The sequence below is a fragment of the Mustela nigripes genome, chromosome 16 (genome assembly GCF_022355385.1).
Source record: "Mustela nigripes isolate SB6536 chromosome 16, MUSNIG.SB6536, whole genome shotgun sequence".
Taxonomy (NCBI): Eukaryota; Metazoa; Chordata; class Mammalia; order Carnivora; family Mustelidae; genus Mustela; species Mustela nigripes.
Window position 1 is genome coordinate 32,377,853 of NC_081572.1, and position 22,085 is coordinate 32,399,937.

General features: G+C 40.9%; 2 non-coding genes across 2 annotated transcripts; both read right to left on the reverse strand.

Moving 5' to 3' along the window:
* Positions 1 to 3,861: 3,861 nt before the first annotated feature.
* LOC132004644 (U1 spliceosomal RNA) lies at positions 3,862 to 4,025 on the reverse strand. Its single transcript, XR_009400598.1, has one exon. It is a non-coding gene; the product is annotated as a U1 spliceosomal RNA (small nuclear RNA).
* A 7,135-nt stretch (positions 4,026 to 11,160) lies between these two features.
* On the reverse strand, positions 11,161 to 11,324 carry LOC132004643 (U1 spliceosomal RNA). Its single transcript, XR_009400597.1, has one exon. It is a non-coding gene; the product is annotated as a U1 spliceosomal RNA (small nuclear RNA).
* Positions 11,325 to 22,085: the final 10,761 nt, after the last annotated feature.

Sequence of the window (22,085 nt, forward strand, 5' to 3'; positions counted from 1 at the left end):
AACTTACCTAACACAGAAGCTCTTAAAAAGAAATGAAAACCCAAAGAGATGGCAAAACAAAATGCTTTCATATTAGGTTGAACAAAGAGAGATAATTGTGTTTTCTTCCCCTCACCTTTTTTTTTTTTTTTTTTTTAATTTTGAGGCAATTGTGGAAAAGTAACATGGGGGGGGTTACATAAACATGAATTCTTTTTATCAAGGTGTGTACAAAATTCTCTCGGGTTTGACTTCCTTTCTCTGGGAACATTTCTTTTCCTTTGGTATAGGGAGGGCATCTTTTACATGGGAGTTTTATCTCCTAATCTCAGGAAGGAAAGGGTAGATTAGGACCTACCCTTATATCTGCTGTTTTTCTAGTGCTTTTGGCTCAAAGGAATCCTTATGCCAAAGTGGCATGTTTGGGGGTGGCATATTCTGATACCCTTCAGTGATATTTCCCTTTTAGTACATATGATTTTTTTTAAAGATTTTATTTATTTGACAGACAGAGATCACAAATAGGTAGAGAGGCAGGCAGAGAGAGAGGAGGAAGCAGGCTCTGTGAGGAGCAAAGAGCCCAATGTGGGCTCCATCCCGGGACGCTGGAATCCTGACCTGAGCTGAAGGCAGAGGCTTTAACCCACTGAGCCACCCAGGTGCCCCAGGACATACAATTTTTTAAAAGTTATCTCTGAGCACAACATGGGGTTTGAACTCACAGCCCCAACATCACAGTTTAATGCTCTACCCAACTGAGCCAGCCAGGCACCCAGAACATGTGATTTTTTTTTTTTTTTTTAAGATTTAAAAAATTTATTTATTTGATAGAGACAGGCACAGCTAGAGAGGGAATGCAAGCAAGAGAGGGAGAAGCAGGCTCAGTCAGTTAACTGTCTGCCCAGGGCTCTGGTTGTGATCCCAGGATCCCAGGACTGAGTTGCCTGTTTGGCTCCCTGCTCAGCAGAGAGTCTGCTTCTTCTTCTCCCTCTTCCCCTCTGCTCTGCTTTTTCTCTCCCTCCCTATCTCTCTCAAAAAATACAATCTTGGAAAAAAAAAAAAGTAAAAATTTTGAGGGTATTTTAAATTATTACAATAGTGATAAATGTCCCTTACAGATAATTTGGAAAAGACAGAAAAATATTTTTAAACATTAAACCAAAATCCTGCTATATAATTACCATATTAACGCTTTCATATTAAACATGGTAATTTCAATATGAATAAAAATTTTAATAGGATGATACTTCACATGCTGCTTTATGTTTTCCACTCCTTTTGCTATATACATTGAGTCACAGATAACTGTACAATCAATATTCTGTTGCTTCTAGTTTACTGCCACTGTTCATATATATGAAAAGCCTTGTCAATATATCTTTTTAAGTAACTGATGATTTCTTGGGGTTATTATTTTTTTTTCCAGCATAACAGTATTCATTGTTTTTGTACCACACCCAGTGCTCCATGCAATCCGTGCCCACTCTAATACCCACCACCTGGTTCCCCCAACCTCCCACCCCCTGCCCCTTTAAACCCCTCAGACTGTTTTTCAGAGTCCATAGTCTCTCATGGTTCACCTCCCCTTCCAATTTCCCCCAACTCCCTTCTCTCTAATTCCTCTTGTCCTCCATGCTATTTGTTATGCTCCACAAATAAGTGAAACCATATGATAATTGACTCTCTCTGCTTGACTTATTTCACTCAGCATAATCTCTTCCAGTTCTCGGGGTTATTTTTATTTATTTATTCAATTAAAAAAAATGTTTTTAAGTAAACTCTATGGCAACATGCAGCTCAAACTCATGACCCCGAGATCAAGAGTCACATGCTCTACCAACTGAGCCTGCCAGGCATCCTTCTTGGGGTAATTTTTAGTAGTTTTTCCCTGTTACTTTACAGTCATCTTTTTTTTTTTAAAGATTTTATTTATTTATTTGTAAGAGAGAGAGAGAGAGTGAGAGCGAGCACAGGCAGACAGAGTGGAAGGCAGAGTCAGAGGGAGAAGCAGGCTCCCTGCGGAGCAAGTAGCCCGATGTGGGACTCGCTGGGATCATGACCTGAGCCGAAGGCAGCTGCTTAACCAACTGAGCCACCCAGGCGTCCCACTTTACAGTCATCTTAAGAAGTACCTTAAATTATTGTGTAGGGGGGTAGAGGTGACATAGGATACCTAGTTTTAAGTTCTTTCTTTATTTGTTTTTAAAGACTTTATTTATTTATTTGACACAGAGAGATCACAAATAAGCAGAGAGGCAAACAGAGAAAGAGGAAAGCAAGCTTTCCGCTGAGCAGAGAGCCCCATGTGAGGCTCGTTCCTTGACCCTGGGAACATGACCTGAGCCGAAGGCAGAGGCTTAACCCACTGAGCCACCCAGGCGCTCCTATATATGACTTTTTTTTTTTTTTTTAAAGATTTTATTTATTTATTTGACAGACAGAGATCACAAGTAGGCAGAGAGAGGAGGAAGCAGGCTCCCGGCCTAGCAGAAAGCCCTATGTGGGGCTCGATCCCAGGACCCTGGGGTCATGACCCAAGCCGAAGGCAGAGGCTTTAACCCACTGAGCCACCCAGGCGCCCCTATATATGACTTTTTCTAAAAAGTAAACTCTAATTCCAACATGGAGCTCTGAACTCATGAACCTGAGATCAAGAGTTGCATACCCTGCTGCTGAGCCAGCCAAGCACCCCTATATGACATTTTCTTAAGATTTTGAGAGAGTACATGTGCACGTGAGAGACAGGACGAGCATGGAGAAGCGGACTTCCTGGACTCTGGGTTGCATCCCAGGACCCTGGGATCATGACCTGAGCCAAAAGCAGACCCTTCACCAAATGAGCCACCCATGCGCCCCTGTGACATTTGCATCCAGCAAAAAAATCACGTTTTTTCTTTGATTTTAAAAGTGCTTTCTTTAGACGCCTTATCTTCAGTACCTAATTGTTTAAATCAATCCTGAATTCAGTGGTGGTTTGCTTGGACACCAGGAAGCTTCACAAGAGAAAGTTCAATGTTGAAATAATGCAATCTCTGAATAGTGAAGAAAAACCAGTCATTCCAGAAGATGGAGCAGGTGAATTTACCGAAATTAACAAAAGAAGGCCTTCCTGGCTGACAAAACATAAACCAAGTACTAACATTTAAAGTGATAAGAAAAAAAAAAAGATAGACAGTATAATAAAGATTCCTTTTCTCAACTTCCAATAAAAAGAGTGAAAGACCATTTATACTTTAAAAAAAAAAAAAGATTTTATTTATTTATTTGAGAGAGAGACAGTGAGAGAGAACATGAGCAAGGAGAAGGTCAGAGAGAGAAGCAGACTCTCCATGGAGCCGGGAGCCCGATGCAGGACTCGATCCCAGGACTCTGGGATCATGACCTGAGCAGAAGGCAGTCGTCCAACCAACTGAGCCACCCAGGCGTCCCTACCATTTATACTTTTATCAACCCACTTAAAAGACAGGTAATCAGGGGCGCAAGGGTCGCTCAGTGGGTTAAAGCCTCTGCCTTCCGGTCAGGTCATAATCCCAGGGTCCTGGGATCGAGCCTCACGAGCCTCACATCGGGGCTCTCTGTTCAGCAGGGAGCCTGCTTCCTCCTCTCTCTCTGACACTCTCTCTGCCTACTTGTGATCTCTGTCAAATAAAATCTTAAAAAAAAAAAAAGACAGGTAATCAATCCTCCACAAGAAAGGAAAAAGCTACTTAGTGGGTACGAGGGTGGCTTAGTGAGCTTAACAATAACAACTACCTTCAGCTCAGCTCATGTGGACTGCGGACTGCACGGGAAATGCACTGCTTCCCCTGGAGTTCTTTCACAAAACACCACCACATATACTCCAAAAAAACCCAAAAAACCTACTTTTAGAAAACAGTAATTCAGGGGAGAGCGCGAACGCAGTCCCCCACTACCACAAATTATGCAGTCGAGTTTCCCACATTTGGGGAAATCGCAGGGGTCAGCACATCCGGAGTGCAATGGATAAGCCTCGCCCTGGGAAAACCACCTTCGTGATCATGGTATCTCCCCTGCCAGGTAAGTATGAGTTGGAAACAGCCACAGGAATACCCGGTGCTGTGCACACCACTCATAGGTTGGGGTCACTCCTGAAACAACTCTAACTGGCCTTTATCTACAAACAGGGACACTCAATACCAGATTTTCGTGCTATGTATCTCGGCATTGGGAAAACAGATAATCGTGTACAGCTTTCCAGGAAAATACGGTTTCAAAAGGCCCTGAGTCTTGAATCTACATACTCCACCTCCCAGCATAACGTCACGTGTGTGCGGCAGGGCAGAGCTGGCAGCTGCGACCCCTTGTGGCTGGCTTCACAGACTAGTTCCTCCTCTCACTTGCCCCAACCTAATTTTCCTGAAAGAAATCCATCCCTCTCAACTTTTGGGGTAGCCGAAGGTCTTCAGATCTCCCTGTGTGAAGTACTCTTCAGCGAACGAACACAAGTGAGCTTTTAACCGCGAGCCAGCTTAGCTTCAGTCTCTCCAGAGATACTAATGCTCCACACCCGCCTGGCACCATTCCCTCCTATTCCAGGAGATGGAGGAAAAAGGGTGTCCAGGAAAAACAGTCCTGGCTACGTGTTAGCACGGTGTATTGCAGAGCAAGGGTTTTGGAATCCATGATCTTGACTGCCATTCAGTTTACACACGGCTTGACTCTAGATAAGCTTCTAGCCTCTGAATCTCTTCCTCAGTTTCTACAGAATGGGGAGGAACTATTCAAACAGACCTCCACCCAGCTCAGGACCCAGGCTTTGTCTCTTACCCCTCCCTACCCATGGTCTGCTAATTACACCTACCTGGCAAGGATGGAGTGCTTTCCTTGAGAGCAGTCTATATTGCAGCCTATATTGCTGCCTTACTTTTCTCTCTGCCTGGCATTTAGTTACCTCACCCACTAAACTGTGGGCCTCTAGAGCATGGGTTTTTTCTGTTTGTTTCTTTGAAAATAGTCAAAACAACACAACATATAATTATTGCATATATTATTTTACCAACTAATTTTATTCTCTCATTAAAAATATATAGGAAGGGGCTCCTGGGTGGCTCAGTTGGTTGAGGCTCTGCCTTTGGCTCAGGTCATGATCTCGGGGACCTGGGATGGAGGCCGGCATCTGGCTCTTGGCTCAGCAGGGAGCCTGCTCTCCCCCGCCCTGGCCCACCTGCTTCTCTGCCTACTTGATTTCTGTCAAGTAAATAAAATCTTAAAAAAAAAAAAAAAAAAAAAAAAAAAAAGTGTCTCTGGCCACAGGAAACGTTTTTAAAAGTATTTTTAAAATACTTTTTAAATTTTAAATTCTGCATCCCTGGAGCTCTCTGGAAAAGTTCAGATGAAAACTTAAAACATTTACTGAAAAGAAAATGTACATATACATTACATAGGCTGAATGCTGAGACCTCCTTCTCATATTCCATTTGGTTTCCAGGACCGTGGCAACCAAGCCTTTACTTTTTAGGATACTAGAAGTATCCTCTGAAGAATATGATCACCACAAAACAAGTCCCAAAGATGTCAGCCACGGGCTTTCAGAAAGACTACTATGCAGATTATTCTGGAGGCAAACAAACGTTGAACACCTCACCTTAGCTCTCAGAGCTTCCAATCCACTTGTTAATATAATTTAAAAATTCTGCCAGACAGTCCATCTTATGAACAGCCCATTATTTATATAATCATTGCCCTGTTGCTGAACACATAGGTTGCTTCAATTTCTCACTATACTAAATTCTGGGTGATAGGCAGAGATGGCATATTGAATACCTATAAATAATCAAGGAACACTGAACTACCAAGGATGACCAGATGTCTGACAAAAACCTCCAAAATGAAAGCTAGTGGCTAAACCAACCAACCAAAAGACAATTTGGAGGAAAACGATTATACAATAGGAAGAAAACTAAAAACAAAAATAAAGACTATCATTAAAATCTTCCGAGAGCTGGGACGCCTGGGTGGCTCAGTTGGTTGAGCAGCTGCCTTCGGCTCGGGTCATGATCCCGGCATCCTGGGATCGAGTCCCACATCGGGCTCCTTGCTCGGCAGGGAGCCTGCTTCTCCCTCTGCCTCTGCCTGCCATTCTGTCGGCCTGTGCTCGCTCTCTCCCCCTCTCTCTCTGATAAATAAATAAAATCTTTAAAAAAAAAAAAAATCTTCCGAGAACTAAAAGTCCTTGCATCTGAAAAATAAGTATAAGAAGCTACACAAATAGAAAATAAGAAAAAATTAAAAATAAGAAAAAAATTTGAAAATAAGAAAAAAATAAATATCTGATTCTAAAACTAAAAAACTGAATATATGCATTGAGCAAAAAATATGAAGAGAAGGAAAACAAAACATTTTTTTAATTGACCATGGTAGGGGTTCTAAATTTACAAATATGGAAAGTCTCAGAAAATTAAAAACCAAGGAGGAAAAATCACCAATGAAATAATACAAGAGAACTTCTCAGCATGAATGTTTGCTGGTTGAAAGAGCCCTTGTCGGGCACGTGCACTTGAATGTTTACAGAAGCAATGTCCAGAATAGCCAAACTATGGAAACAACCTAGATGTTCATCAACAGATGAATGGATAAAGAAGATGTGGTATATGTATACAATGGAATACTATGCAGCCATCAAAAGAAATGAAATCTTGCCATTTGCAACGACGTGGATGGAACTAGAGGGTATTATGCTTAGCGAAGTAAGTCAGTCAGAGAAAGACAACTATCATATGATCTCCCTGATATGAGGAAGTAGAGATGCAACGTGGGGGGTTTGGGGGGTAGGTAAAGAATAAATGAAACAAGATGGGATTGGGAGGGAGACAAACCATAAGAGACTCTTAATGTCACAAAACAAACTGAGGGGGGCCAAGGGGAAGGGGGTAGGGAGAGGGTGGTGGGGTTATGGACATTGGGGAGGGTATGTGCTATGGTGAGTGCTGTAAAGTGTGTAAACCTGGCAATTCACAGACCTGTATCCCTGGGGCTAATAATACATTATATGTTTATTAAAAAATTTAAAAAAAAGAAAGAGCCCTTGTCAAGCACTCCATAAAATGAATGACTATAAGACACACTAAGACACGTCATTAGGAAATTATAGAATAATAGAAACAAAGAGATGATTCTTCAGCTTTGCCAAGAGACAAAGATTAGTCACATACGTCACATTAAAAAGATCAGGAATCAGAAAGCCTTCTCAAAAACTTTTGGAGAGTAGAAGTCAATAAAGTGACATCTGACATGATGAAGGAAAATTTAACTCCAACACAGAATTTGATTCTCATTTAAACTATGACCTGCACATCCTACCTATGCAGTAGTAGGCTGGAAGAGTGATGGGTATACAGGCACCTGGCTGGCTCAACTGGTACAGCATACAAGTCTTGATCTCGGGGTCATGAGTTCAAGCTTCATATTGGGTGCAGAGATTATTTAAATAAATAAACTTTAAAAAAAAAAGTGATGGATTTACATAGGAGAAAAATAAAAGTAAAAAATCTCCAGAAAGAATATCTGGTATGACTTTCTTTGTAGAAAACAATAGGATATTGGAAGGTGTGGGAAGAATTAGCAATTCCTAACTGAGCAGAAAGTAACCAAGTGAAAAAAGGTAAAATTAAACAGAGAAAAAAAAAAAAAAAAAAAAAAGGAAAACAAATGACATTCAATGACAATGCTCTCCTGTGCATAATGTTTGTATAAGAGAAACATAAATACTCTACTGAGCAGAGAGCCTGATGCAGGGCTTGATCCTAGGATCCTGAGATCATGACCTGAGCTGAAGGCAGAGGCTTTAACCCACTGAGCCACCCAGGGGTCCCATGATGTTGATATCTTGGTCTCATCATCTGTGAAAAAGAGTGGATGGAGAGGAGAAGCAGGAGATACAGCCTCCTGGATTCTGTATCTAATAAGTGAAAAAAGAATTAAAGGTACAGATCAAACTTAGGGGTCATACTTTTCTCCTTTCTTTCTTCTCATATCACACATTCAATCCACAGTCTTTATTTTTTTCTTAAAAAAAGAATAAAAATCTGACAGCTTCTCACTGTCTCCAGTGCTACCACTTTGGTACAAGCCATTCTCATCTCCTGCCGAGAAAAGAGTGCAGCAACTTTCTAAGCGATCTCCCTTCTGCCAGTCTATCAACACAGTGGCCAAGTATCCCACTAAAGCCTAAATCCGATCATGTCACTCTTCTGCTAAAAAATTAATCTTTTTTAAAAGATTTTATTTATTTATTTGACAGAGAGAGACTGCGAGAGAGGGAACACAAGCAGGGGGAGTGGGAGAGGGAGAGGGAGAAGCAGGCTTCCCACTGAGCAGGGAGCCTGACACACAGGGCTGGATCCCTGGACCCCAAGACCATGACCCGAGCTGAAGGCAGACACCTAACGACTGAGCCACCCAGGCTCCCCTCAAAAAACTAATCTAACATAATTCTGAGAAAACAGAAGAGAAGGATGGGTGCCTGGGTGGCTCAGTGGGTTAAGCCGCTGCCTTTGGCTCAGGTCATGATCTCAGGGTCCTGGGATCGAGTCCCACATCGGGCTCTCTGCTCAGCAGGGAGCCTGCTCCTCCTCTCTCTCTGCCTGCTTCTCTGCCTACTTGTGATCTCTCTCTGTCAAATAAATGAATAAAATCTTTAAAAAAAAAAAAAAAAGAAAACAGAAGAGAAGGAAACATTTCCCACTGCCACCCCCCCCTTTTTTTTTTTTTTTTGGACAAGAGTTTGGATTTATTGGTGGGTGTAAGGAAGAGCAAAGCCCAAACCCTCACACATTTCACACTATTTCGCCTTTTTCTGCCCACTGTGACACACCTAGGATCTTCAGTGTTGCACCCAAGGGAAAGAGCCAATTTATTTCATGAAGCCTGCATTACTCTGATACTTAAACCAGATGAAGACCATGCAAGAAAAGTACAGACTATTATCCATCATGGACAGAGTTACAAAATTACTTTAATTGCTCCAAAACTTCAAACCAAATCCAGCATTAAACAAAAAGCATATTACATCATGATCCTATGAGACTTATCCTAGGAATACAAAGTTGTTAACATTAGAAAATCAAGCCATATAACTCATCATAGCCACCGATTAAGAAATAGTTGTAGAAAAAGTAGTTAACAAAACTCAGCACCCATTTATGATTTTTAAGAAATACTATCATCAGTTTGATAAACAACATCTATGAAAATCCTATTGCTAATATACTTCATGTTAAAAATATCTTCCTTCCACATAAAGAGCAAATCAAGAATGACTACTTTACCCACTTTTATCCAACAGTGTACTGGAGGTTTTTAGCTAGAGCTTAAGCCAAGGAAATTAAAAAGCCTTAGTTTGGAGAGAAAGAAAGAAAAACGTTTTTATTCACATATGACACAGCAGCTTATGTAGAAAATCCTAAAGCATTTAGCACCCACCGCAAATCCACTACACCCCCTAATGGAAATTAGCAAAGTCACAGGATACAAGATTAATACATAAAAATCAACTATATTTCTTTTTTAAAATTAAAGATTTTATTTATTTATTTGAAAGAGAGCACACTTGCGGGGGAGAGGGAGAAGCAGGCTCCCTCTTGAGCAAGGAGACCAATATGGGGCTTGATTCCAGGACCCTGGGATCATGACTAGAGCCAAAGGCAGCTGCTTAACCCACTGAGCCACCCAGGCGCCCCAAAGCTCAATTGTATTTCTACGTACCAGCAAACAAACACTTAGAAAATGAAATTTTTAGGTCAAAGAAAGACAAATCCCACATGATTTCACTTATATGTAGAATCTGCAACAAAACAAAACTTAGATTCACCAATAGAACAGACTGATGGTGGGGTGCCTGGGTGGCTCAGTGGGTTAGGCCGCTGCCTTCGGCTCAGGTCATGATCTCGGGGTCCTGGGATCGAGTCCCGCATCGGGCTCTCTGCTCAGCAGGGAGCCTGCTTCCCTCTCTCTCTCTCTGCCTGCCTCTCCCATCTACTTGTGATTTCTCTCTGTCAAATAAATAAATAAAATCTTTAAAAAAAAAAAAAGAACAGACTGATGGTTTGTCAGAGGGGAGGTAGGCAAGGGGTGTAATGGATGAAGGAGATTAAGAAGCACAAACTTCCAGCTATAAAATAAATAAGATAGGGGGATGCAATGTACAGTATGGGGAATCTATATTATACGGGAATGTTAGTATTATATTAACTTTGTAAGGTCACAGATGGTAACTTGATTTATTGTGGTGACTTTTTCACATGTATACAAATGTCCAATTACTGTTGTACACCTGACACTTCTCTAATATTGTATGTCAATTATACCTGAATAAATAAAAGAATAAAAGAATAAAATATGACTTACAAGTGGGAAATACTTCACATTTTCTACCACTCACATTTCTTCCTGTATTTTTTTTTTTTTTAAGATTTTATTTATTTTAGGGGCACCTGGGTGGCTCAGTGGGTTAAAGCCTCTGCCTTCGGCTCAGGTCATGGTCCCAGGGTCCCAGGGTCCCAGGGTCCTAGGATCGAGCCCCGCATGGGGCTCTCTGCTCAGCGGGGAGCCTGCTTCCTCCTCTCTCTCTGCCTGCCTCTCTGCCTCCTTGTGATCTCTGTCTGTCAAATAAATAAATAGAATCTTTAAAAAAAGATTCTATTTATTTATTTATTATTTTATTATTATTTATTTATTTAATAAATTAAATCTTTTAAAAGGATATTTATTTATTTATTATTTTATTTGTTATTATTTATTTATTCATTATCTATCTTATTTTTATTTATTTATTTAATAAATAAAATCTTTTTAAAAATATATTTATTATTTAAACAACTAGTACCAAGTGAACGGCCAATGGTCACAACACATCATTTATATTATCATAGACAATAGAATGATTATAGAAAGCCATACTGATGAGCTAAAAAGCCAAACAATAATAAGCAAATCGTATTTTCAGAGTACAAGGTATCAATCAGTGGAGAGTGTAAACTCAGTCCCCCTCTACCAAAAATCATGCACTCCAGTTTTCCATATACTTTAAGCATTTGGCGATAGCATACAATTAGCTTTCCGGATATTGTAAATATGACAACTCACTAGAAATGCCTACTGCTAACACCAAAAAAGGATGGCTAACTAAGGACACTTCAGAAAGTCTATTTTTTAAACATATACCAGGGGAAAGCGCGAACGCAGTCCCCCACTACCACAAATTATGCAGTCGAGTTTCCCACATTTGGGGAAATCGCAGGGGTCAGCACATCCGGAGTGCAATGGATAAGCCTCGCCCTGGGAAAACCACCTTCGTGATCATGGTATCTCCCCTGCCAGGTAAGTATGAGTTGGGAATGTTGCCTAGCACCTTACCCTCAGATTCAAGTTACTTTTAATATAGGATCACTTTTCTCATGGAGCCTATTGACCCCGTTCCTTCTGAAATAGAGAGTATCCAAGGCACAGTTACTAATTAGCAATATTTTGTACATCTGAATATTGCCAAAATCTAGGAAATATATGCCCGGTATAATCACGACCAGCAGTCACCGGGCTTATTTACATATTCCACACCCTTTTTGCTGATCTCATTTAAGCCCATCCTATGCCCTAGCTACTGGTGCTGTTTGAATGAAATTTAAAGGAAAAGACACGCTACAATTTAAAGATAAACGACATAAATCAGTTCCTTCTTTCAAGGTGTGGGAGCTAATGATGTCACTGATGTCTGGTGCAGCTCAGCAAGCCACGTAATTGAAAGATCAAGTCTAAAAAGATTAAATTTGGCAAAACTACATACGAAAATCCAGGGCATGTATTGCTAAGAATAGGTTGTTCAAGCATTCAAGCACAAGTACAAAATATGTTCTCTTTCAAATATACAGCAAATCACCATCCTTATTTGAAAAAGCTGTTGTATAAACACTAGATCTAATTCTGAGGCGCGCTAACTAAGGGAAAGCTCATGAAGCATCCCATTCCTATATAGACGTTTGGGGAAAGTCCCACGAGTTTGCAGAGCTGGAGTGTGACGACGGTACTCACAACGGCAAACTGTCTGCTTGACCAGAATGTCTCCCTTCCCAAGTATCAATAAATCGTGTTTCTAAGTATCCTTAACCCCGCCCCTCCCCCCAAACCAACTCTCCCGTGTTCTACACTTCAAGCTGTCATCCATTTCTTTTTCATGGCTGTCTCTGAAATCCAGAACAAGACTACTGGAGACTCCTTCCTACAAGAAACTGCCAAGCCCTCCTTGCCTCATATTAGATTCTTCAAAGAGAGCAAATTCAGTATCAGGCAGTGGTCAGTAATCCAGTATTCCACATTCACATACATTCTTACTAGTCTTAATCCTATCCTTCTTTCTTCACTGTAAATTAAAAATGGAGTTTCCAAGTTCCAATAGTTCTTCAATTGTCTCTCCAAGATCACACCAGAATCACCTTATTTCCCAAATCTTTTTATTTTACAGGACCTGTCTGGTGTTCTCTACCAAAACAAATTAGAGTTTCATATCATTTTTTTTCAGAGTTTTATATCTTTAAGATAATGTTTTTTAAATTATTTTATTTTATTTATTTATTTGACATGAAGAGACCCAGTGAGAGAGTGAACATAAGCAGGTTCTCCGCTGAGCAGGGAGTCTGATACGGGGCTCGATTCCAGAACCCTGGGATCAAGACCTAAGCCAAGGGACACCCAGAGGGCTCATTCAGTTAAGCAACTGCCTTTGGCTCAGGTAATGGCCCCACTTTTCTGGGACTGAGTCCCACATTAGGCTCTTTGCTCAGCAGGGAGCCTTCTCTCCCTTTGCCTGCTGCTCCCCATTAGTGCATGCTCGCTCTCTCTCTCTGACAAATAAACAAAATATGGGGGGAAAAATAGTAAGAAAAAGAAAAAAAGACCTGAGCCAAAAGCAGACACTTAACAACTGAGCCACCCAGGCGCCTCTGTTTTTAAAAATCTTATTAAAGAATAGATGAAGAGAGATGGAGAGAAAAAAATATTGGGGCAGAGTGGAGAGGGGACTCTTGTGATGTGAGTTGCAACTATTCTTCAAATCTGACCTTTTGACAGCAACCAGTTTGATTTTTACAGATTTTTCTCCCCAAAGAACTACTATATAATATATATTCATACATATCCATATAAACATATATATGTATATATGGTCTAATCCATACACAAAATATCTACATTTTATACTGTAAAATTAAAGATACCTTGAAATCTGCCAGGAACCACTCACATAAGGGAAAAGTGAAATGTCTATGAACTAGACTACGGTTACCATCAAAAGAACTCTTAAAATTCAAACTACCATTCTTTTTTTTTTTTTTTTTTTTAAAGATCTTTTAATTTATTTATTTGACAGATCACAAGTAGGCAGAGAGGCAGGCAAAGAGAGAGAGAGGAGGAAGCAGGCTTTCCACAGAGCAGAGAGCCCGATGTGGGGCTCGATCCCAGGACCCTGGGATCATGACCTGAGCCGAAGGCAGAGGCTTTAACCCACTGAGCCACCCAGGTGCCCCTCAAACTACTATTCTAAGATTTGTGACTAGCAGTGCTTTCTTTATTTCTTCTTAAAATTTATTTATTAGAGGACGCCTGGGTGGCTCAGTGGGTTAAGCCGCTGCCTTCGGCTCGAGTCACGATCTCAGGGTCCTGGGATCCGTACCCAGGGAGCCTGCTTCCCTCTCTCTCTCTCTGCCTGCCTCTCCGTCTACTTGTGATTTCTGTCAAGTAAATAAATAAAATCATTAAAAAAAATTTATTTATTAGAGCGAGAGCATGAAAGAGCGAGAGAGAGAGAGAGAGCGTGCGCGCGTGTACGCACACACAAGCAGCAGGGAGCGGTAGAGGGAGAAGCAGGCTCCCCGTGGAGCGAGGAGCCCAATGCGATGGGGGACTCAATCCCAGGATCCTAGGATCATGACCTGAGCCAAAGAAGGTTAACCAACTGAGCCACCCAGGCACTCCCAGCAGTTCCTTAGTTCGTTCATTCTTTCTTTCAACATTTTATTTATTTGACAGAGAAAGACACAGCAAGAGAGGGAACACAAGCAGGGGGAGTGGGAGAGGGAGACACAGGCTTCCCCTGAGCAGGGAGCCCCATGCCAAGCTTGATCCCAGAACCCTGGAATCATGACCTGAGCCAAAGACAGATGCTTAATGACTGAGCCACCCAGGTGGCCCCCAGCAGTGCTTTATGAAACAAGAAACACATAACTCTTAAACCACCCATACTCTTCACAAGGCTAGTTCCAATATTTCACAAGAACTTAATTATTACTGGTCTACTTATTAAAACATTCATCTGAGACAGTCTGCCTTAGGGCAAGAAGGTGACTTTCCCTCACTTTCTTATAGCCCACACTAGTTAAGAAAGACATTAGTGCTATAATCCTCACAGGAGCCTTGCAAACCTTAGTATCCTCTGAGGAAAGCCACATTTCTTTGATTAGAAAAATATAAGGAAATACACGTTTGTTAAATAATAACATAAGTTAACACAGAAAAAGTGAATAAGCTTTTTAGTTTATCTTACAAACGCTGAAAAACTATTGCCAAAACCAGATAATGTAGATGTAAGAGCCTCACAGATTAATCCCATGAACAAAAATGTCAACTACAATAACAACTTTATGAACTGGATCTAGTAGGATATTAAAATAACATACAAATACGCTTTATGCCAGGAATATAGAACTTAAGTACATAAAAGTATGATAGAAGTAGACATATCACAAAGGTGGGGACAAGGACTGATTAACTCATATAGAGTGCATAGAAAATTGGCTACCACTGAAAAGGAAAATATTACTTTCTTTCTCCTAATTTATCTTAAAAAAAAAGACCAAAGTTAAAATATCCAAATTAAATGATAAACCATATGTAGAAAAAAACCAGGTAATTATGTTTATAATTTTGAATAAAAGTCTTTTTTTCTTATTTAGTTAAGTAATTTCTACACCCAAAGGGCTCAAACTCATGACCTTGGGATCAAGTGTTACATGTTCTTTCAACTGAGCCAGCTGGGCACCTCCAAAGAAAAGACCTTTTTTTTTTTTAAGATTTTATTTATTTATTTGACAGAGAGAGATCACAAGTAGACAGAGAGGCAGGCAGAGAGAGAGAGAGGGAAGCAGGCTCTCTGCTGAGCAGAGAGCCTGATGCGGGACTTGATCCCAGGACCCTGAGATCACAACCTGAGCCAAAGGCAGCGGCTTAACCCACTGAGCCACCCAGGTGCCCAAGAAAAGACTTTCTAAGCCTGTTACCAAAGTCAGAATTAAATACAAACTTTGACTACATTTGCATACAACAAACATTAACAAAATAGAAAACCTCAAAGTTTAAATACAAGTGACAGAATGGGAAGATATTTGCAATATATAGATTAGGCAGTATACAGATTAGCCCGTATAATACAATATGCATATCAGAGAGGATAGGCAGCATATGGAATAAAAGCATGGGTTCTGATGTCAAAGCTGAGTAGAATACTTGGCTATACTAAGCACAACTAAATATTAGTTGTTGTTTCTGATCATAAAAAAAAACAGAGACCTGTTAAAAAATATATTTTATTTTTTTAAGATTTTATTTATTTATTGGACAGAGAAAGAATACAAGCAGGGAGAGCAGCAGAGGGAGAGAGGGAGAAGCAGGCTTTCTGCTGAACATGGGAGTTGGATGTGTGGCTCGATCCCAGGACCCTGGAATCATGACTGAGCCAAAGGAAGATGCTTAACTGAATGAGCCACCCAGGTGCCCCTACAGACATATTTTTTTAAATATATATATATGTATTTTTTTAAATACATATATATATGTAACAGAGGTACTTTAATTATATATATAAATATATATATATATATATATATATATATATATATATAAAGATTTTACATATTTCAGACAGAGAGAGAGTGAGAGAACACATACAAGACCAGGGGTGGGGGCGGTGGGGTGGAGAGAAGCAGGCTCCCTGCTTAGCTGGGCAGGGAGCCCAACACAGAGCTCAATCCTAGGACCCCGGGATCAAGACCTGAGCCGAAGGCAGATGCTTAACCAACTGAGCCACACAGGCGCCCCTAAAGTACCTCAGGTATAAAGTGGGAAAGAATGTACAGATGTTTATAGCACCATTATTCACAATACCCAAGAGGTGGAAGCAACCCAAGTGTCCATACACAGATGTATGGATAAACAAAATATGTTACATACACACCATCGAATATTATTCAGATCTAAAAAGGGAGGAAACTGACACATGCTACAACATGGTTATACCTTCGGGACATTATGTTAAGTGAAATAAACCAGTCACAAAAAGACAAATACTACATGATTCCACTTCTGTAAGGTATCAAGAGTAGTCAGACTCCTGGAAACAGAGTAGAATGGTGATTGCCAGCGGTTGAGGGAAGGGGAAACGAGGAGCTGCTATTTAATGGGCACACCGTTTCAAGACAAAGTTTGCAAGATAAAAAAGTTCTGGAGATCAGCTGCACGACATTGTGAAGATGATTAACACTATCGAATTGTATGCTTAAAAATGGGTGAGATGGTATTTTATGTGTATTTTACCATTTTTACAAATTAAAAGTGGGCAAAGGATCTAAATGGGATAGTTACAATAAAACTGTATGAAAAAAATTTTAACCTCTCTTAGTAATAAGACATAATTACCAGTTGAAGTCAATTATGCCTCAATAACAAAGGAAAAATAAAAAACATTTGAAGACTCCGAAGGCCAGTGTTGGGATGGAGGTGGGAAAACTAGCCCTCATATGCTGTTAGTAGGAGTATAAGTGATATAAACATTTGGCAGTATGATTCAGAATGAAAATGCATACTCTCTGACCCAGGAATTTTACTTCAAGAAATGTACTGAGAGAGAGAGAGAGAATTATTTCATCACAGCAAAAGCAAAACAAAAGTGGAAATAATTCAACTATACAGTTATAGGCCAGATTAGAAAGATGGGCTTCAGGACAGAACATATGCAACCACTAATTTTAATTTTCAAATAATTTGTAATTACATGGGAGAAAGCTTTTGACAAATTATTAAGTGAAAAACAAAAGGTAAACAAATTTCTTCACAATTTGACCACAAATATGTAAGATAAATACATTATATGAACTTGTACAAGGATTAAAATAAACCAAAATGTTAACATTATTATCTGAGTTAAATAGAAAATTTTTGAACCAGTTGTTTTTTTTTTTTAAGATTTTATTTATTTATTTGAAAGAGAGAAATCACAAGTAGGCAGAGAGGCAGGCAGAGAGAGAGGAAGGGAAGCAGGCCCCCTGCTGGGCACAGAGCCCGTTGTGGGACTCCATCCCAGGACCCTGGAATCATGACCTGAGCCGAAGGCAGCGGCTTAACCCACTGAGCCACTCAGGTGTCCCTATGAACCAGTTTTGTTTCCTTCTTTATATTTTCCATATTTTGTTTTCTACAAGTATATACTTCCTATAAGTTTATATTTTTAAAGTATACAGATTAAAAGTACAAAATAGAAAAATATAGGGAGAGAGGTACAGATCAATCATCTAATCATCCATTCTTTTAATAAATATTCACTGAGTGCCCACAAAGCCATACATTGGGCTAGGGGCTCTAGGAAAACACTGGGAGTAAAATCCACATGGTCCTGCTCTACTGAAGTTTTCAGTCTGGTCAGAGAGACATATGCTAAGTAAATGATCACACAGAGGCATTTGGTGCTGTGAGAGCCTTAAAAGGGAAACTTGAGTCTTACTAAGAAATTTGGTCTGTATCCTAAGAGTAAAATAAAAAGTGACATGAGTTGAAATATAGAACTGTACTGTAGAAAGAACATTCTGGCTGCAGCATGGGAGAACAGACTAGAGGGGAGAAGAAGACAAGATGCAGAGAGACCAGCTAGAATGGCCTTGAGTACCTGCAAACAAAATGGTGGGAGCTTGGCCTAGAGGTGGAGGCATGAACAGAATCAAATATGTTAAAGAGAAAACTGATAGGATTTGTGTATGCATTAAACACGGGGAGTGAAAAGGGAAGGTGTTGAGAATGATTCCTAGGTTTCTTGTCTGTGCATATGGAAAAGATGGATATTCAGGTTATGGAAGTAGGGAATGCAGGAAGAGGACAAGGTTTTGGGCTAAAAAAGATAATGAGTTAGGTTTAAAAAATATTTTTAAAGATTTTTTTTTTTTTTAAAGATTTTATTTATTTATTTGACAGAGAGAAATCACAAGTAGATGGAGAGGCAGGCAGAGAGAGAGAGAGGGAAGCAGGCTCTCCGCTGAGCAGAGAGCCCGATGCGGGACTCGATCCCAGGACTCCGAGATCATGACCTGAGCCGAAGGCAGCGGCTTAACCCACTGAGCCACCCAGGCGCCCAAAGATTTTATTTATTTGAGAGAGAGAGAGAGAAAGGGAGGGCAAAGGGAAAAGCAGACCCCCCACTGAGCAGGGAGCCTGATGCAGGCCCCATCCCAGGACCTTGGGATCATGACTGCAGTCGAAGGCAGATGCTTAACCAACTGACTCACCAAGGTGACCCTGAGTTAGGTTTAAGATAGGCTGAGTTGGAGGGGCTCCTGAGTGGCTCAGCTGGTTAAGCATTTGCTTTCAGCTCAAGTTATGACCCCATGGTCCTGGAATCAAGCCCCACCTCGGGCTCCCTGCTCAACAGGGAGTCTGTTTCTCCTTCTCTCTCTGCCCCTCCCCCACACTCATGTTTTTTCTCTCTCAAATAAATAAATAAAATCTTAAAAAAAAAAAAAAAGATAGGCTGAGTTGGGAGACCTTTGCATTGTCCAGTAGGCAATCCGATATTTGCATCTGGAGGTGAGAGAACAGGGCCGGGCTAGAAATATAAATATTTTTTAAAAAGATTTTTATTTATTTATTTATTTGAAAAAGAGAAACACAGTGAGAGCGGGAACACAGCAGGGGGAGTGGGTGAGGGAGAAGCAGGCTTCCCATGGAGCAGAGAGCCTGATGCCGGGCTCGATCCCAGAACCTGAGCCAAAGGCAGACACCCAACCACCGACCCACCCAGGTGCCCCTAGAAATATAAATTTAAGAATTGGGGTGCCTGGGGCGTCTGGGTGGCTCAGTGGGTTAAGCCGCTGCCTTCGGCTCAGGTCATGATCTCAGGGTCCTGGGATCGAGTCCCGCATCGGGCTCTCTGCTCAGCGGGGAGCCTGCTTCCCTCTCTTTCTCTCTGCCTGCCTCTCTCCATCTACTTGTGATTTCTCTCTGTCAAATAAATAAATAAAATCTTTAAAAAAAAAAAAAAAGAATTCGGGTGCCTGAGTGGCTCAGTTGGTTAAATGTCTGACTTCTGTGGAGGTCATGATCTTTCATGATCTCAGCATCCTGGGATCACACTCTGTGTTAAGCTCTGCTCTTAATGGGGAGTCTGCTTATCCCTTTCCTTCTGCCCCTCTCCCTGCTCATGCTTTGTGTCTCTCTTAAATCTTTTTTTTTTTTTTAAATTAAGGGGGAAAAAAAAAAACCACTGACATGGAGTCACTGAATGAGAGAGAAAGAGAGAGAGAGAGAGAATGAGAGCATAAGAGAAGAAAGAGAACAGAATAGTCAGCAAAAGATCGGCTATGGGGTCTTAAAAGAACCTGTAACATTTTAGGATCAGGTTATGGAAGATGAGCTTCCAAGAGAGACAGAAAAACCAGATGGATATGGAGAAAATAGGAGTCACAGAAATGAGATTTCAAGAGTTTGGGACAACAAATAAAATCTTGAGTTCCTACTATGTATAAGCTTTGTACAATTGATATTGGTACTCCAAATATGTGTCTGAGGCTTGAAGTTTTATCAAAATCACCGTATTTGTTAATTTGATCTTTCTAATAATCCCATGAATTATTCTTTTACTTGTAGGTAAGGAAACTAAGTAACTTGTTGCAAGGCTTACAGTTGGTAATTTCCAGAGATGTGATATAAACCCAAATTTGTATGACTTCAAGGTCCACGCTCATTTGTCCATAGTAGTGCCTCTCAAACTTTTTCATTAAATTGCAACAAAAACAACAACAACAACATATTCTTAGGAGGCTTCAGGAGGCTATTGAAGTATCCAAAGTATTCAAAGTCTTACTATTATTTAAAAATTTATTTTTATGTTTGCATTTTACTTTACAATATGTTATTTAATATAAAATATTTTAAATGGCTTACCACTTAAATCATTCAATTCTTCCCTCTCTTAAAAAAAAAATGTAGTAGGGGCATCTGGGTGGCTCAGTCTGTTAAGCATCTGCCTTCTGCTGGGGTCAAGTCCTGGGATGAGCCCTGCACCCAGCTCCCTGCTCAGCAGGAAGCCTGCTTCTCTCCCACTCTCCCTGCTTGTGTTCCTGCTCTTGCTATCTCTCTCTCTCAAATGAATAAATAAAATCTTAAAAAATAATAATAAATAAAAAATTTTAAAAATCGAGTGAATTTGACACCATAGGAAGGTGTACCTTCCATAAAAATCCCATAGTTTTTATTTAGCTCTTGGTGCCTGACCTCATAAACCTTGATCCTAGTTTGAAAGGCGGACTATAGAGCAAACTGTATTGAAGAAATCTGAAGAATGATGCAAAAAACGATAATTATAGACAACTCAAGGCCCAGAATAAGATATTAATAACACGTAATTATATGACTACAGATAGAGATAACTACTTTCTTAACTCTCCACTGCCAGTGAAACAAAGTTCTAAACACTACTCATTCCGTTGAGTGAGCAAACCAAGTAAAGCACTATCTTTAAATACGTTAACACCGTCTCTTCACGCAAGACCCTGGTTGCTTTATAAGCATGAATTCTCCCTGCGGACATTTATGTAACGCCCACTGTGTGCCCAGATGTGACTCACACTAGTAGTTAAGGTACTGCGTGGCAAACAATCCACATTTTGACCAGTCCTACCTGACTTTCCCTGTCCTACCAAGTGGGGGACAAACACTTCTTGAATTCGACCTCCGAAACCCCACCCAAAGGGGGCTCCGACTTTGAAGGTAGCTTGGGTTAGAAGAAAGGATACTAGGTTTTAATTCTGGCTTGAAGAAAACTATGCTCTAAGCTTCAGTGTCCTTGTTTTCCTCCTGGTACGGTTGTGAGCATTTGAAATGCGTGGGATTTGCTCAAGTGCTCAACATATGTTTCCTTCTTAGATTTTACGTACTTAAAGGGCTCTGATTTGCAATATTTAGGAAGTTCCTTTAAGCTAGGGGGAAAAAAATTAAGGCTAAGAATCTCACCAAATATAGCAAACGAGTTACTGCCCTAAAGAAATTACACTCACTTAGACAAAGAAAGACTTCGGAACCCACCTTCCAAACTGCCTCAATTCCCTCAAAGTTCTCTGTTTTAGAAGGGGGTCCCTTCTCACCTCTGTACCAGAGCAGGAGCTGTTCTGTAGCCCAATTATTCCCTCTCAGAACCGAGAGCCCACACCCAGCCCACTCCTGGACCATCACTTGCTTACTTTTCCAGCTCTTTCTTGTTAGGCAGGCAGTGAACCAACGGTCTCCGAAACCACCGTGCTTGAGACTGGACTCGCGGGGAAGGCGTGCGTGGGCGTGGGGATTGGGCACCGAGCGCTCCCCGTGGCTGGTTGGGGGGGGGGGGCTGGCCCACAATTCCTCGCGCGGGCGAGGGCTTAGGCGAGGGCTGGAAAGGCGAAGGGGGAAGCCAAGGGGGATACCCGACGAGAAAACATAGGAAACTGGAACCCTGGAGACGCCAAATAATCCTTATATGACCGTTTCATACGCCAAACCGGTAACTGGCTGGTGTGTGCATTACCCTTAGCTGGGAGTAGATCATTCTTACTAATAACCTTGAGGTTCCACCCAACAGGCCAGGGTTGAGGTGGTCAGGGCCTGGCTCTTCATCTTGCGGTCTCCACCCATCTTTTTACAGGTTGAATGTTTGGGGGTGAGACACTACATGGGACTCGTAAGACTCACAACAGGAATGGTACAGACACAAGAAAATACAACATTTCTCCCGAGAGGGGCTCAGCCCAAGGCCGCGTGCAGTCAGGCCAGAGACACCGCCCCTTCCGCCTTACGTCTGACGTCACGGG